The 18,165-nt window shown below is 41.8% G+C and overlaps 2 long non-coding RNA genes across 2 annotated transcripts; both read left to right on the top strand.

The window, feature by feature from the left end:
• Positions 1 to 15,277: 15,277 nt before the first annotated feature.
• Positions 15,278 to 15,771, top strand: LOC125532421. The gene is made up of 3 exons (XR_007294114.1): positions 15,278 to 15,290; positions 15,373 to 15,404; positions 15,496 to 15,771. It is a non-coding gene; the product is annotated as an uncharacterized LOC125532421 (long non-coding RNA).
• A 227-nt stretch (positions 15,772 to 15,998) lies between these two features.
• Positions 15,999 to 17,677, top strand: LOC125532420. The gene is made up of 2 exons (XR_007294113.1): positions 15,999 to 16,755; positions 16,904 to 17,677. It is a non-coding gene; the product is annotated as an uncharacterized LOC125532420 (long non-coding RNA).
• The last annotated feature ends 488 nt before the right edge of the window (positions 17,678 to 18,165 follow it).

Genomic DNA, 18,165 nt, shown 5'->3' with positions numbered 1-18,165 from the left:
CTTCTTCTTCAATATTGTCAGTAGCTTCTCAAATCCTTTGTCAGGCACAGCATTCTCTGCCTTCCACTATAGCAATTCCAGTATAGCACCGAGCTTTGTGTTGCCATCTTCGCAATTGGGGTACAGCCCTTTTTTGTGATCCTCTAACATGCGATCGAACTTCAGCTTCTCCTTCTGACTTTCGCACTATCTCCTTGCATCAACAATGACCCGGCGGAGATCATCATCGGGCACATCGTCTGGTTCCTCTTGATCTTCAGCAGCTTCCCCCGTTGCAGCATCACGGTATTCAGGGGACAGATAGTTGTCATCGTTCTCTTCTTCTTCGCTGTCTTCCATCATAACCCCTATTTCTCCGTGCTTGGTCCAAACATTATAGTGTGGCATGAAACCCTTATAAAGCAGGTGGGTGTGAAGGATTTTCCGGTCAGAGTAAGACTCAGTATTCCCACATATAGGGCATGGACAACACATAAAACCATTCTTCTTGTTTGCCTCAGCCACTTCGAGAAAATTATGCACGCCCTTAACGTACTCGAAGGTGTGTCCGTCACCGTACATCCATTGCCGGTTCATCTGCATGCATTATATATAATTTAGTGTGTCAAAAAACCATTACAGAAAATCATGGATAGATAAGTGAACAAATTAATAGAAGTTCATCATCACATTAAAACTAAAGTACATGCATAGTTCTCATTGAACAACATATAGCTCTCCAGAGCATCTAATTAAACCATGCATTGAAACTATGTAAAACATTTCAATGCAACAACAAATGCGATCATAATCGCAACCAAGGTAACAATTGATGCAACGGCATAATGATACCAAGCCTCGGTATGGATGACATATTTTCTAATCTTTCTAATCTTCAAGCGCATAGCATCCATCTTGATCTTGTGATCATCGACGACATCCGCAACATGCAACTCCAATATCATCTTCTCCTCCTCAATTTTTTTATTTTTTCCTTCAAGTAATTGTTTTCTTCTTCAACTAAATTTAATCTCTCGACAATAGGGTCCGTTGGAATTTCCCGTTCACATACCTCCTCGATAAATATAATCTATGACACGTTGGTCGGCATAATTGTCATAAACAATAAATGAACCAAATAGTTATAAAATATAATATATACCACATCCGAATCATAGACAGGATGAGGGCCGACGGGGGCGGATACCAAAACCATCGCACTATATAATAACAAGCAATAATGAAAGTAAGAAAAATAGACAAGTATCTATCTAAAGTAAGAATTTTTTTTCTTTCAGAAAGAAGATAAGAACAAGAGGCTCACCATAGTGGTGCCGGCGACGAGATCGGCGTGGGCGATCGACGGCGGTGAAGACGGGGACGGGACGTGACGGACCGCTAAACCTAGACAAATCTCGAGGAAAATGGAGCTTGGAGGTCGAGCTTCCAGAGGAGGAAGCTTAACTAGTGTGGCTCGAGCATTTCATCGAACACCTCATGTGCATAGGAGGTGAGCTAGAGCACCACGAAGCTCTCCGCTCGCCGGGTAGAAAAAACAAAGCAATGTGGAGTGCTCTGCTCGCCGGCGATGGGATATATATAGGCACCTCATTGGTCCCGGTTCGTGGCCGGAACTGGGACTAAAGCCCCCCTTCTGTCCTGGTTCCAGCCACGAACCGAGACCAATGGTTGTGGGCCAGGACGAGGACCATTGGTCCCGGTTCGTGCCTGGAACAGGGACAAATGTGTCCAGATGAACCGGGACAAATGCCCCACGAAGCCTGGCCGGCCCCCTGGGCGCACAAACCGGGACGTATGCCCCCCATGGATCCCGGTTCGTGACTGGGGACTAATGGGCTGGCCTAGCACGAACCAAAGCCATGTTTTCTACTAGTGTATGTGATTCCTGTGAATCAAGTGAGCCCTTAGATTTTCTCTTTATTAATAATATATTTACTCACAACTACTTATAACAATATGAATAATAGTATAGCACAAAAGGGCCTCTAACATATCAAGCTAACTATGAGCTTCTTCTATAAATACAACACACAAGTATAACCACCATCGAACTTGGCCTCATAAAAAAATGAAACTTTCCGAGCAACCATGCTTCTGATTGAAGCTTCAACTGAAGCTTCTTCCACCACTCTCCTGAGCATACATACTATTAGCTTATCTCCTGGGTCTCCTCCAAAAGACCATGATTTATTTACCTGCACAAAGATGAACAAAATGCCAGTGAAAATGCAAGGTAGCCACCAATAGTTGCCAACATCCGAGTCAAAGGAACTGCATTCCGTTCCACAGAAAAACTAAGTATATAAATAAATAGCCACTGCTTCAAGTATATAACTACTGGATAAAATAATGGTCAAATATTTTATATTTTTTCATGGTACATGTGCTTTCCAAATATTAGGATAGCAAGAATTGACATGGATATGCCCCATTGCTATCATCTGAAATACTAGTTGACCCAAGTGGAGTAATATATTTTCATCTTAGACATGCTCTTAGATTTTCATATGGTAAGAAAAAAAAATGATTATGCACCATTCTTATCATTTGAACAACTAGTTAATTGAAGTGGATCAGAAAAAGGCATACTATATCTAACTGCTATAATCAAATTCCCATTCTCGACCCCAATTTTTTTATGCCAGTATGCTTCAGAACAGCCTAGCTAATTTGAAAATAATCAAGTTCTACAATACATCCAAAACAACACTGACAAAGCAAAAAAAAAAACACAAGTCAGTAAACATAAAGTTCGCAACATACCTACTGCTTTAAGTAAGCGATCCACAGGCCTTTCTGCTGCACTTAATTTGCTTGGAGCTTGAGTTGGCATGTTAGCCTGACTTTCATCCACACTTGTAAATTCTGCTAGTAAGGGCGATGATGATATCCCTGGTGTGGTCACAGCAATTGTGTCTGGGGCGCTAGGGACGTTTACTGATGTCCAGTCCGGCAGTCTGCCCAGTATTAGTAAGAGTGTGGTTTGTCTGAATCCACTGGCATAGGAGAGGGGGCGACACATGGGGATGGGGAACTTGATTGAGTATTAGTATGACTATCATGCTGCTGCAAATTTTGGGAAGGCTGTTGCTGCTGTGAAATGTTGGAATTAGGAGCTTTACCTGGAGGTGGCTGGAGCTGTTGTTGTATTTGTGGCTGCAATGGCTTCCTTTGTGAATTCAAGATAGTGATAATCTGTTTCTCGTATTGAGGAATTTTGTCCCTCATAGCAGGTTGGATAGTACTCTTGCTCATTTGTAGCATTTGTAATATACGGTCCAACATTATTTTAAAGCTCTTCATTCTATCATACTGTTCAGATGGCTTTTGAGGTGGTATAATGTTGTCAACATGATGTAGCTTCATAGATATCTTATTGAACAGTTCAATAAGTTCTGAAAAGTATTGGTCCTTCAAGCTCTGAATCTGTCGACGATGAAAAAAACCACATACACATAAATTTAGTGCGGAAGCTATATATAGATGAAAACACAATAACTAATAGACCATAGGTTTTCATTAAGTCAGCAAATATGGCAGTGGCAAGATATTTCAAGTAGCTTTTAGAAGCATACAAATCAAAAACAAAATAAGAAACTATGATCCCATTAAATAAAATTGCTTTAATAAAGCTTCCTAACTGCCTTGACGCTTTACTAAATCAAGATACTCTGTATGGCTGTATGCTCCATACTTCGCTTTAATACCGAATTCCATATACATATATTATAAGAAGACTACCAGAATGTAGTGCATCTACATACTCCGCTTTCATACGGAATTACATATACCCCTAGTCAACTATCATCCACACTATCCCAAAGGCTTTACTTGGCACTTTATTTAAACAAAAGCAAAAAAAACATGATTACTACAGTAGCTTAATCATGTGAACACACAAAAACAATTGGTAAAAGTGTTGGGTTGTCTCCCAACAAGCGCTTTTCTTTCATGCCTTTAAGCTAGGCATGATGATTTCAATGATGCTCGCATAAAAGATAAGAAGTGCAACATAAAAAGATCATCATGAAACACATGGCAAGCACATTTAAGCCTAACCCACTTCCTATGCATAGGGATTTTGTGAGCAAATAACTTTTGGAGCAAGAATCAACTAGCATAGGAAGGCAAAACAAACATAACTTCAAGATTTTCAACACATAGAGAGGAAATCGGATATTATTGCAATTCCTACAAATATATGTTCCTCTCTCATAATAATTTTCAGTGGCATCATGAATGAATTCAACAATATAACTATCAAATAAAGCAATATTTTCACGATTCACAAGCATAGAAATTTTATTACTCCCCACATAAGAAAATTTCTTCTCATCAATAGTAGTGGGAGCAAACTCAACAAAATAATTATCATGGGATTGAAAATTGAAATCATGATGACAAGTTTCATGGTTATCATTATTCTTTATAGCATACATGTTATCACCATAGTCATCATAGATAGCAACTTTGTTATCATAGTCAATTGAAGCCTCATCCAAAAGGGTGGATTCATCACTAAATAAAGTCATGACCTCTCCAAATCCACTTTCATCAATATAATCATCATAAATAGGAGGCATGAAATCATTATAACAAATTTGCACATCGAATCTTGGGGGACAAAAATATCATCGTCATCAAATATAGCATCCCCAAGCTTATGGCTTTGCATATCATTAGCATCATGGATATTCAAAGAGTTCATACCAACAACATTGCTATCATGCTCATCATTCAAAGATTTTTTGTCAAATTTTTTATAAAATTCTTCTTCTATCAATTGAGCACAGTTTTCCTTTCCATCATTTTCCCGAAAGACATTATAAAGATGAATAATATGATGCAACCTCAATTCCATTTTTTGTAGTTTTCTTTCATGAACCAACTAGTGATAAAACAAGAAACTAAAAGATTCGATTGCAAGATCTAAAGATATACCTTCAAGCACTCACCTTCCCGGCAATGACGCCAGAAAAGAGCTTGATGTCTACTACGCAACTTTATTCTTGTAGACTCGTGTTGGGCCTCCAAGCGCGGAGTTTTGTAGGACAATAGAAATTTTCCCTCAAGTGGATGACCTAAGGTTTATAAATCCGTGGGAGGCGTAGGATGAAGATGGTCTCTCTCAAACAACTCTTCAACCAAATATAGGAAATCTCTTGTGTCCCCAACACACCCAATACAATGAAAAATTGTATAGGTGCACTAGTTCGGCGAAGAGATGGTGATAAAAGTGTAATATGGATGGTAGAAATATATTTTTATAATTAGAATAAATAAAAACAACAAGGTAGCAATTGATAAAACATAGCAAAACGGTATTGCAATGCTTCAAAAGGAGGCCTAGGGTCCATCCTTTCACTAGTGCAACCTCTCAACAATGCTAATATAATTGGATCATATAACCATCCCTCAAAGTGCGATGAAGAATCACTCAAGTTCCTATCTAGCGGAGAACATAAGAAGAAATTGTTTGTAGGGTAGGAAACCACCCCGAAGCTATTCTTTCCGATCGATCTATTCAACAGTTCATACTAAAATAACACCAAATAATTTCCGATTCATAATACTCAATCCAACACAAAGAACCTCAAAGTGTGCCCCAAGATTTCTACAGGAGAAACAAACACTTGTACGCGTCGGTGCTATACAAACGGTTTTTAACCCCTTTCCGCGACGGCATTTGGAACCGTCGCCTAGTGAGTGTGGGCGATAGGGGGGTCCTTCCCACACGACCCAGAAACCGTCGGGGATATGCCCTCCTGGCACACACACTCGGCAAAATGAGGTCTTGTGCGACCGGCGAGTGCTCAAATACGGAAATATGTAAAGTAGAGCTAAAATACAATTATACAGGCGAAATTGTTTCCGTTCGCAATTACACCCCACACAGTCAGTCCCTACTAAACGTTTCCGTTCACATGTACATCCCATACAGTCGCCCCAAGGGAAACGTTTCCGTTCGTAGGTACATCACACACAAATTTTCCCGTTAAATCGTTTGTGATAGCATTGCCATTGCAGACGATATTAACAATTTTATCATTTGCGTTATTGAATGCATCACACACGGTCCGTAGAAGAAACTTTGTGGCAAAGGCTGTCCATCACACACTATTTCTATGTGATAAACGCTTGCGCAAGGTGGCCTAACGCAAACAGTTTTAAAGAGAAAGTCGTGTGTGATTGTTCATTGATCCAACACGGTTTATTCCTAAAAACTGTGTGTGTTGCATGAGGTCATCGCCCACGGTATTTTTTCAATAACCGTTTGCAATAGCAAAACCCAATTAGCAGGCTAATTTCTCTATAATTAATAATCCATTTATCAATCTAATTGACATTCATATTAAGCACATAATATATTTCTTTACCATATTAAGGAAGCATAATTTCATAATTGAAATACATCAGAGTACAATATGATATAGCTTCAGCACTCAGCTACCCCATTACACAACTGCACCAGAACCAAGTTTCACATGCAACATGTAGAACCTTTCGAAATTAGCATCATAGACGGTATATAGACAGATGCATCTCATCTGGAAAACTGCTGAAGCGGAAGGCGAATATTGATCCTTCATTCATGTTGAAGGTCTTTGCAACTTTAGGCCAGTGCCTGTGGATGATTGACCGTCCGTCCTTCGTCCTCTTCAGAAACACTTCAATATTGAACTGTGGGTGTTGTATGAAAACCTTCCTCACCTCCTGACCATAGAGGTGGTTTGAGAGGTAATCATCAGTGAACTGCTTTGGAAAGGCCTGAAAACAAGGATGTGCATAAATATCTCCTGTATATTGAAAATGGGGCAAAGGAATAAAAAACGCAAGGTATAATAGTTAGTACCATCTTGTAGTGAGCTGATGTCTTCTTCATTGTGCAGACAAAGATCTTGTTGTTTTTCGTCACTAATTTCTTTATCCTAACAATCTTTCGGAGTTTCTTGACTTGACTAATATTCATGGACAACTCATTTTCCCATATGCAAAAAGGGTCGAACAGTGGGTCAAAACCTCTGATAGCAGGACCTACATGTGCAAGACCAAATTGTTAAATACCTAAATATAGAATGGTTCCTGCAACTGCACAATAATGTGCTATTAGACAACGGACCATCCACGTGCTAACCTCATTTATAAACCTCAGTGCTTCCCATTGTTTCCCTGCAACACATATAAGGTAGTTAGTCATCAGGTTAAGTAAGGGTTCGCATGCTATCAGTAAAATATGTTGATGAAAAATAAGCACATTGCAGATTCATCAGATTAATTCAAGCCACATGGAAACCCCATTTATCCAAACCAAGCATGATTAAGAACTAGGAAATATAGCACTTGTATATGTTTCTCATGTATTAAGTGCAGCCAAATTCAATTTATTTCTCACATGGTATACAATAACAGAATGCAGCCCCAACAATTGGACATCACATTGCAGAATTGAACCATCCAGTTAAGTAAATAGCACAACAAATGAATCAAATATTAACTGAGCACCACATTGCACAATATAACATACTCCTAATAGAAGATCAGACAGTTAACCAAAACAAGCGTGCTTAACAACTTGGAAATGTTGCAATTGTATTTGTTTCTCATGTATTTAGTACAACAAAATTCGATTTATTTCTCACATGGACATGGTATACAATAACAGAATTCAGCCACAACAATTGGACATCGCATTGCAGAATTGAACCAAACAGTTAACTAAACACCACAACACAAATGAACCAAACGTTAACTGAGCACCACATTGCACAATGTATAACCAAACCAAGCATGCTTGACAACTTGGAAATATAGCAATTGTATTCGTTTCTCATGTATTTAGTACAACAAAATTCGATTTATTTCTCACATGGTATATAATAACAGAATGCAGCCACAACAATTGGACATCGCAGTGCAGAATTGAACCAAACAGTTAACTAAACACCACATTGCATGACATATAGAACATATACTCTAGAGCAGAAGATTGCATGGTAAAAGTAGATAGCACAATTTCGCAGACTTTGTGAAGGAAATGCAGTAGCTAGCAAACTGAACATGGGTCCTTATAGTGAGCTAATAAGACAAGCTACTCCTCGTTGTTGAAGATATCGATGATGATTGGCTCCTTGGACATGGAAGAGGGCGAGGCCTCCGCTTCGTGGGTAACCTCGTTGTAGTGGTGAGTTGCCTGAGCCGCTCCGGACACCAACCTACTGGCTCTCGAGATGTGGAACCCGGTGACGAGTGTACACATTCACAAGTTCCCACTCGCAGTTGTACCCAATATAAACAACCTAATCTCCATTTGCGCCTGCCCAAGCATTACACTCAAGCGATGACATCTTAACATCACACGTATCATTATCAAGCGGCATCAACTTGCACAAGGCGAGGCTTCTGTCGTCCCCGCGCCAGTCAGCAGGGTCACGGCGAACAAGATAGGGGAGATCAAACCGCTCCTGGACCCTTGGGTTCCTTGTAATGATGTTATTAGTTGAGTCGAGAATGGTCTTGAACGAACCTGCCATGCTAGCCGAGGTGATGACGTCGCGCCGATCAATGAGTTCGTCCACCACGTCATCTTTCAGATCGGGGCAAGAATAATGGGGTCGTTTCTGGCATGTTCCCTCCATGGAGAAGATGATCGAACAATGGCAGAAGGAAGTGTGAAGGCAAATGGAGGGAAGAAGAGCATGCGACAATAGTTCCAAATCGAGAGGGAAAGGCGAAGAGGCGGTGGATGATTGCCACGGTACAAGAAGAGGCTACTGGGGAGCGAACGGTTGCCATAGAGGTCACATTGACGACAAGGCCGAGTGAACCGCATGCCATATATCGCACACACTTTGATCTGGTTGACCTTTTTTTGTGTTGCCTAATCACAAACAGTCCATCCGAGTGAACCATATGTTGTAGATCGCACACACCTTCATCTGGCTGCCGTTTCTTTTGTGTTGCCTAATCACAAACAGTTCATCCGAGTGGCTGTATATCGCCCACACCTTCATCTGGCTGCCCGTTTCTTTTGTTCCTCCTCATCACAAACAGTTAATTGAGCTCAACCGTATGCGCCCCATCGCACACGCAACTAAAATCTGAACCGTGTTTGATGCATCCTCCATCACAAATGTTTTGCACCTTTTTTGACGTTTTTTTACGCAACCATTTATGACTATGGCATCACACACAGTTTCATCGAAGGGTCTCTGATCGTAGTGTCGCGTTAGCAGCATCCTGCAGTAGTGAAAGACAAGAACGTGCATCAACCCCTATGCATAGATTACCCCAATGTCGACTCGGGAATCCGTGAGTTGAGTGCCAAAACATACATCAAGTGAATCAATATGATACCCCATTGTCACCACGAGTACTCATATGCAAGACATATATCAAGTGTTCTCAAATCCATAAAAGTATTCAATCCAATAAAATGAAATCTCAAAGGGAAAACTCAATTCATCACAAGATAGAGAGGGGAAAATCCAACATGATCCGACTATATTAACAAAGCCCGCGATACATCAAGATCGTCACATCTCAAGAACACGAGAGAGAGAGAGAGAGATTAAACACATAGCTACTGGTACAAACCCTCAGCCCCGAGGGTGGGCTACTCCCTCCTCGATTGGATCTGGTGGTCCTGGAACTTGCGGCGACTGGAATAGATTTTCGTCAACTCCCCTAGGGTTTCTGAAATATTGGGGTATTTATAGAGCAAAGAGGTCATTCGGGAGGCCACTGAGGTGGGCACAACCCACTTGGGCGCGCCTGGGCCCCCAGGCGCGCCCTGGTGGGTTGTGCCCCCCTCGGGGCACCCCCCAGGTGCTTCTCTGGCCCACTGATGTCTTCTGGTCCATAAAAAATCCACAAAAAGTTTCGCGGTGTTTGGACTCCGTTTGATATTGATTTCCTACGATGTAAAAAACAAGCAAAAATGATGACCTGCTGCATAGTGTATCCCATGCAACATAAGGGTTTACTTCAACAATTTATGCGGTAATGTTATGTACTTTGCAGATGATATGGGGCGCGCATTCGAACGGGATGTGCATAAACGGAAGGATAGAACCATCATATATGACGATGGATGGGAGTAGTACATTGCACAGAATAATTTCATCGGAGGAGAGTACATATCATTTTCCGTGAATGAAGAGGTCAATAGGTAAAGGCCAATGTATTTCTGCAGCGTTGATGATGACCAGCATCATGATGATAGCCGGTATCAACAGGATGATGGACACAACCAAGATGACAATGGCAGCCATGAAGATTAGGACAGATCGGATGATGATGACAGCCAGAATGACGAGGATGAGCAAGATGATGACGATGAGGTAGATGTTGACGATGGTCCATTCGGTTCAGCAATTTTCTCCCAGAAAATGAGGAAGCTTACTCATGATGAGACCCTGAATGTTAATGCAGTGGGTTGCGACACATGTGGGCAACCCCCGGAGGCAGCAACGCCGAGAAAGGCGGCGCGCCCGTGCACTGGCAAAGCACGCTGGAATGGAGCTCACTCAAGCCCACGCGGAGCACGGAGAAACAGAGGTGCTTACTTGAGCCAAAGCAGAGCATGTCAAAACAGAGGAGGCAGCTGCAATGCAGCACCGCACAGAGCACAGCGAAACAGAGGAACAGGCCGCTACACAAGAGCAGCAGGCGTTGCAACTCGGAAGTGCGGTTGAAGCGGAGTGTAGTCCAGCAAAGAGGAACACGGGAAAACAGAGGAACCGACCGCAACACTACAGTATCAAGCGTTGCCAGCACAGAGCGGATATGCAATGTCCCATGTGGAGCGCGTATGGTGCTTTCCTCAGTTTTATACGAACCAGGTGTTGACCCAGTAAGCCAGCGTGGCATGAGTTTTTATGGAAATCCCTGAGTTTTCATCGGTGGGCTTGTAGATTTGGTCGGTATTGGTTTTTGGTGGATTTGATCTCCTTGGGTCCCAACTTTGTTCGTGTGTCTATAGAATGGATCCTTCCGATCTACGCTATGGTTTTATGAGGCCTTAGCACAACGATTTCCTGACTATCTACTACAATAAGTTTTGCCCGACTCTAGTGCTTAAATTCCACTACATATATGAGGGAAAGACGATAATGGCGGTATTACCTTTGGCTCACTCTAGTGCTTGAATTCCACTACATATCTGAACACTACTAACCTCCCGTGAGGTAAAAACCTCGTGTCGTGTTACCCAACTTGCAAAGGCTACTTGTTCGGGACCCCTATCGGAGATCTGCCGAATTTAGCTGCGCCAACTATCTAGTTGATTGAAGGTGATCGGGACGTCTACTGTGTATACGGTGTTGCGGTGGTTTTAGCAGCATACTCGAAGAGCTCGCTTCCACTGATTTTGCAAAGGGTGCTTCTCGTAAGTCATGCACATGTATTTGGCCTCGGATGAGTATTGTCCTTGGTCATGAGAAACCATTTCAGCCCAGACATGCCGATTATCCATCTTCTCGAAGCAATGTGGGCCTCTTTTTGCCACCTGTCCGAGTAACCAACAGTGTCTGTTTCTGTGGGTAGCCGGTGTATCCAATGTGGCAGAGTGGATTTATGGCTCATCTAGTATTGTATCCAGTTATGATTTTCCCTCTTTGTCGTCCATCCGGCTCTTTTTACATGGCAGATGCACGTTGTGTTCGCCGGTTCCGCCGTGTTTATCCTTCCTGTTACGGTGGGTGCGCTTGCCTCCCATGGGCGCGTCGGGTGATCCCGAGCTGGAGCACTGGGGCCACTTCTTATCCAGCCTGGTGTCTTCCATGGAGCAGTAGTTTGGCATTAGATTGAATAAGGCGGCAAACGTCTTTAGGTGTTGGCAAGCGAGGTCTATGATGAGCCAATTTTAACGCATGTTTATGGGGGATGCAATTAATCTTCTATGTTGCAACAACCTGGGACATCATTGTACTTTGACAAGAAATGTCACCAGAATTATCGGATGGTTTTACCGGTCTCTTGCATGACAAGTGACAGATAGTATATGTCGGTTTGCCCTTTGTTCCTGGGGCAATAGACAACATGGGAAGCAAGACTTGTGTTGACTTCAGATCCGACGTGGCGATCGCATGGTTATCTCGGGGTTGTACCATGAGCGGGCTATGTTCTGTACCCACTTTCCCAGGCTAGGTAGTAACCTGGAAGCATGGTTTTCACCATATGTGGTCGCATGTCCAATGTTGTCCAATGTTCTCATTGGCGCACGCATTTTTGGTTGATCCTTCGACTGTTGCCACGAAATGGGTGGTAGGTGGGAGCAAAATTTTGGCTCCCACCAGATCTGACATCGGACCCTATGGTAGTTTTCCTAGGATCCAATCCGACATCAATTCGAGGTTTTTACCTGAGGACAGACACATCGTGTGACTCCTAGGTTGGGCCGTTGGATTGAAGCTACAGGCCTAAATATGAAGATTATAGATTAAGCTTCAGTTGGATGTTGTTTTATCGATAAACAACGATACCATGTTGCATGGTTTCTTGCATCTGTAATTCCTTTTGTTAGTTTATAAGAGATCACTATTTTTCCTTGCAGTAAAAATGGACCCACAACAAATATCAGAGAACCTACATGTCCCAATAGCGAAAGAGGCAATGGGATAGGGAACAATAGATGTGAGATGTGCATGAAGATCATAAAGGTACATATATATGACATCATTGACGTTGAACCATTGAAATATTTATGCCCCACGTAGCAACGCACGGGCAATTTCGTAGTAAATTTATAATTTAGCAGCAGAATAAACAAGCAGAGGAGTGATCCTATTTTCAGCCAAGCTGGATGTCCATAATTTCAGTGAGCATTGGATGTTCAATATCAATATCGTTGCTCACTGTATTATCTTCTTCTTGCTCATGTCACACAGTTGCCAGTCATTTGTTTTTGAACAAAAATAAAAGCATAATATACTAAATGAAAGCACTTTCCAGCGCACATTAACATCCTGAACTCAACGAGCAAATCAGCAGGGATCAATCGATTCATATTTATTGAGGAAAAAAAAAACCAAGTCTTGGGATTGATTTCAACAGATTCATAACATTTTCCATATCATGTATTCTACCTGGACTGAACTCCGGGCCTCCTAAATCCTAAGATGCACACAGCCACTTATAGCTCATTACCGTACGTCTTTTTCTTCTGGCAGGTGGCAGCAGTACTACTCACAGAAAAGGCAGGATATGAGCACGGTGACCAGTACATGGGAGTACTTCAAATCAGTCAGTCGAGGTGATGTTCTCGACCAGGCTGCAAATAATTTCTGCATACCCATACGTATGTGTACAGAGATACTATGTTTGTTGCAAGAAGAAGAACCCAACGTGAGTAGAAGCAGGGCGAAGTCAATGTCCAATGCCACCCAATAAGGCCTTCTGATTTGGAAAACTGTTGTCTGGGTGCTTATTACTAAAATGTAGTAGACATCAGTAGAGGGAAAGAAATGGAAACGAAATCAGGATGGAGGAGCTTGGTCCTCCAACTTCAACACAACTCTTGTGTCGTCGACTCCCTTCCATACTTAACTGCCTGCGGCAAGTTTCTGCTGTATAACTCGTCAAGTTTCTGCTGCAAATATTGCTTGACTTCGTTGCTGTAGGAACCCTTGACCAACACTACCTTGAGGTTCTATAATATTTCCAGACCAGAGACAAATTCGATGGTAGAGCACTGAACCGACAGTACCTCAACATGTGCTGCTATCCAAGGTAAAAAGAAATAGCCCCAACTTGTACCTGCCACAATCAATCTAAACTGAATCGGAAATGCCATATGAAATACTCCCTCGCTGATTTAGTACAAAGTTTATATGGAACGGAGGGAGTATGTACTACCCGGCGCTAATGACATGCACATCTCTGACCGGCGTCATCCGCACCTAGGGAATCCTGGACTCGACCGAGAAGTTGATTGGCAGCATCGAGCACCGTACCTCAGCCGCTGGTCGCCGATCGGGAGCTTCTCTCACCATGGTGGTCGCTGTAGATATAGATGGTACGATGGATTACATATGTACGTATGTATAGATAGTTTAGATACACACTATACACTGGTCATTGTTGCGATCAATGAAGCCTACCAATTTAACTTGTCGTAGTGCGAGCGGATGAATCAACAAGAGGTGAATCATCAACGAGCCAAGACCGAAGAAGCACAGAAGACAAAGTGTGTCAAGATTAGGGAGCGAATGTTAGAGTAATCTTGATTAGTAATTAGCAAGTAGGAGTCTTTGTGTCCGATTCGAGTACTAGTTCATGTACGGGTGCTAGTCCTTGTACAGGAACAGTTTAGTACGTGTCAGGTTATAGGTTAGTTTGGCTAGGAGAGTCCTGGTAGGATTGGTTAGCCGTGTAAGTCTAGGATTATGTTGGGTCGGTGATGGCTCTGCGTATATATATACACGTGCACAGGGCTGCAACTTTGTAATACGGTGTCGAGAAAAGCAGAAAATAAAGAGGAAAACAAAGGGCACGACAAGGGCCCTTGGCTATTAGTTTTGTGTACGCGTGTTCATCGTAATTTAATGTGATCAATCCTGTGACAGAATTCCAACAGTCATGACGTCAATCTATTTACTTTTTATTCTTGAAAAAGAAAGGATGGGAACCCGGCCCAGACATGATACAATGCACTACATCGTGCTGGACATTCTTCGTCGGCCGACACAGTCGGCTGTGCGTGCTTCCAGCAAGGACGACTACTACTGGTACAGATTAATTTCCATGCTACCTGCAAAAAAAATTCTGATGCAAAAAATTGAAATTAATTCCAAAAAATAGGAGGAACTATCATTTCTGAGCACGTTCAAAGGACCCCAAGAGAAGCACTGATAACAAATTGATGGTTAATTCCAGATATCCCAATAAAGATATCAAGGCCGTCCGCATGAATGTGCTAGAGAACGGTTTTGATCTAACTGAATAATATGAAGTATTTTAGTTCTGATGGTAATAGACAAGCAACTTTAGTTGTATTTGGTTTCAGTTTTTGTTTTCAGTATATGTTGGTCAGGATTCAACTTTGTTTATGTCCATGTTTTGCTGGTATAATGCATCATCAAGCTTTCTTTTTGTATGATGATATTGTGTAAATCAGCATATGGATGTGGAAAATATTCTTAGCGACATTAGCCTAGACAAGGATGTTGATGGTTAATGGTTTACATCCCTTAAACATTGGTAATGTTGCCCTTAGAAGCTGGAAACCTGTGATTGTTTCTTGCGCTACAATATGGATTTATCTCATGGAAAGCACGCATGGTGAAAGAAAGGTATTAGCCAATCCTACAAGTTTTGGTTTATTTTTCGGACAGTCCTTTTTGACTGATTAATCATGTGTGACATTTCATGCAGTGATCTGTCCTAACCAGGAAGACAACGCTGAGGTAGTACAGGTTACATCTATGTTCAGAGATGAGGCTAAGATAAAAGATGCTCACAGTTAGTTCATAATTTGATTTGATGAGGAATCCATAGGGTGGCGGATGTTTGCTATGAGGTGGTGTATGTACGTGCTGCACCTCATGGCCGTGGCCTGCTTCCTGCAAGCCAATTTACTGCTTCTTCCGAGGTCATATAGTGATGCTATGGCACTGAGAATCTGAAGGTTAGTAATTCTATTCTATTCTTCTCTATTAAGAACAGTGTTATTTTTCATGATTTAGTGACTGCTGAGTGCTAATAAATTAATTCAATCATATTGGGCCATCTGTTATAGAGCTAAACGAACCATCTGAAGTGGGATGCATTGCATTTTCCCAACTGAATTTACAGTAGCACCAAGAAGGGTTGTGTCCATCATCCTCATCATGTACGATCTAGGCCGCTGGAGCACCAAGTCGCTGGCCTATTCTAACAAATCCAGGCCCTCGAGGCAGCCCTCACTGGTAGAAAAAGGGCCTATAGTCCCGGTTCGTAAGGGCCTTTAGTCCCGGTTCCGGAACCGGGACTAAAGTGTCGGTACTAATACCTCCTGGAAGGAGACCCCGATCTGTAGGAACGCCGGGTATGGTCCCGTAATTAACAACAAGACTCTCCTCTGTCCATCCGCATAACTCCCATGAAGAAAAATCTCTAAACTCCAGTCACCACCTTTATGTCGATCTAAGCGGTGGAGAGTTTGGTATGGTGGCAAATCAAGCAACTGCAGATGGAGTCATTCCATGTTACTGCATTGAGTTAGCATACATGGCATGGATGATAGATCAAACCCAAGTGATTTGGATTCTCATGCTGGCACCTTCTCACAGTCGTGAACATCCGTGAGTGAATTTGGTTATTTAGAACAAAATCTAAGACTTGACCAAATGAAATTGGTTTTTTGTTGAACTGAACGACACACATATTGCCTAACCATAATTATTTTACCTATCACGACCTCATGTGCTCCTGAAGCAAGCTGATGTGTGTTGTGTGTACACGTTGTACACTGAATTGTTCATGCGAAAAGATACAGCAGTAGATACAATCTACGCCATGGAGCCGCTGGTGGGGCTCGACGAGGACGAGCGCTAGAAGGAGGTGTGCATGATGCCCAAACGTGGTGTCGAGGCCTTCCACATCCGCACCCAAGCTGCGTCACTACCAAGCTGCTACAAGCATACAGGGCCTTCCGTGTTCAAGCTGAAAAGGCAAGAAGATCTCATTATTAACATGGATAAAAAAGGTGGAACGTCTTCTTCAGTAGAATTACACAATGGTTGGCTGAAGCTTTGGAGTGCTAAAGTTCCAAGAAAGGTAAAAATCCATCTTTGGTGTATTTATTTTCAGAGAATTTATGTTGGAGATGAGCTTAAGAGAAGAAAGTATATAGATATGGTAAGTTGTCCTTACTGCTTCAAGGGGGAAGCATTTATCACTGCTTTTGGGGTTGTATTTATGTCAGATTCCTGGAGGAAGCTGTTAGTAATTTGTGATTTCTCGTGATCTAAAATTGTCGATCGGAAATTTTCTTCATCGAAGTCCATTCCAATCGCCAACAATTCTGTTTGCACACTCAGGTTTGTGCTTTTCTATGGTGATTTATTAAACATACTTTGGCTTACGATCCCCTTTGACGTACACTTGTGCCCTCCACTACACATTATTTTCAGTTTGCCAAATACTGTAGTAGGTAATGAACTACAGAAAGCGGATTGTTGAGTTTGCCAAGCATAATGGCACACCTAATTTTGGCAAATCACCTGAAGAGTATATCAAGCAAAGATGCTTTGAAATTTTCACGACTATATGAGGTTACCATAAACTCCTGTATTGCCACAATAGCTTCTTTTAAGGCAATAGGGAATTGTCTTTTTTTTGTATCAGGTAAATAGTTCCTTTCTCACACTTTTTTCAGACTGAGATCGTGTGCTGCTGCTGTGTGGTGTTCTATTTCTGCTGTATTTTTTTTTTGCTTTTTTGGGGGGCTTCTTCTCATTCTTCTTTGGCACCTACGCTCTGCTTGGGGAAACTTCGTACATGGCAATACATAGACTGGAATTGAGATTCGGAGCAATTTTGTTCGTTTTCCTTTGTACTGATGTTGCCATTATTTGTGCGATGATGCCATTATATTGTACAAAGGGAAGAGACAGTTAGAGAGATGGATAGAAATTACTAGCTACTGTATTTGTGTTGTAATTGTTTATTATTAAAGCTTATTGTTTATTGGTTGTTATTGCAGATTGTTGGGATATAAAGTCAATTTTGATTATTTCAAACTAATGTCAGGTTGAATAATTTGAACTAGACTACAACATGTTGATCTCGATGAGTTTGAACATGATTAACATGATTGTGCAATTATTAGTGAGTAAAACAGGTGGGTGAGGTATTTTTACTTCCGGTGGATGTTGTCATGCCGCGTTCATGGGCGTGTTAGTGGACACATCAATTTTTCCCCGTAGCAACGCACGGGCATATGTGCTAGTATATATATATATAAAAGAAGAATGCAATAAAAGCCTTAATGCAATGCATTGTTTATTAAAAAACATGCGTTAGAGCAGAATGATACAGGTAATGCGATAAGCAAAAAGTAGGACTATGTCCCCTTCAAGGGCAAGCTGAGAAATAATATTAAAGCATTTCACTCGTTATCGTAATCCACCTGGGAGTTCCGTGGTGTGATGTAGCTTTCTGCCTCCTTGGTTGCTGCATCATGTG

The sequence above is a fragment of the Triticum urartu genome, unplaced genomic scaffold, assembly GCF_003073215.2.
Source record: "Triticum urartu cultivar G1812 unplaced genomic scaffold, Tu2.1 TuUngrouped_contig_9886, whole genome shotgun sequence".
In the NCBI taxonomy this organism is placed as follows: domain Eukaryota; kingdom Viridiplantae; phylum Streptophyta; class Magnoliopsida; order Poales; family Poaceae; genus Triticum; species Triticum urartu.
The sequence above is the reverse complement of the archived record's forward strand: the minus strand, read 5'-3'. Positions and strand labels throughout refer to the sequence as shown.